Genomic DNA, 565 nt, shown 5'->3' on the forward strand with positions numbered 1-565 from the left:
AAGGTAGAAGGAAAAGGAGAGATTATGGGGGGGGGGATATCATGAAAGAAGGATGGAGTAGAAGAAACGAAGAAATTATAAGAAAAGAGGGATACGGAGAGAGAGGTGGAGAGAAAACAATGAGAAATGAGGAGAAACCAGTAAAAAAGGAGATGGCAGCAAAATAATAACGGCCCGAGAGAGAGAAGGGAGATGAGATGCAAACATGATAAAGTACAGAAAAGGAGGTGCAGAGAGCGGAAGATGATAGAGGAAAGAAAGTAAACAAGAAATATTTTAAAATTATAATACAATGCGTTCATTTTTTGTTTTAACCAAAAGCGACAAAACCAAACTTAGCTCCATTTTTGGTTAACTTGTGAAATCTATTACACTTTCTTTTCGTTCAAATAGTATAACAGAGAACGAAGATCGTGAAACGTGTAGCAAAAAACACTTACTCTCCACGATAACAAACGTATCCCATTGTCTTAATGAACGCATTATATTAATTCGAATATTTCACTACTAAGATTCCTAGCAGTCTTACATACCTACACACCTAACAAATTTTCGTTTAACACGC

The sequence above is a fragment of the Penaeus monodon genome, chromosome 22, assembly GCF_015228065.2.
Source record: "Penaeus monodon isolate SGIC_2016 chromosome 22, NSTDA_Pmon_1, whole genome shotgun sequence".
NCBI lineage: Eukaryota > Metazoa > Arthropoda > Malacostraca > Decapoda > Penaeidae > Penaeus > Penaeus monodon.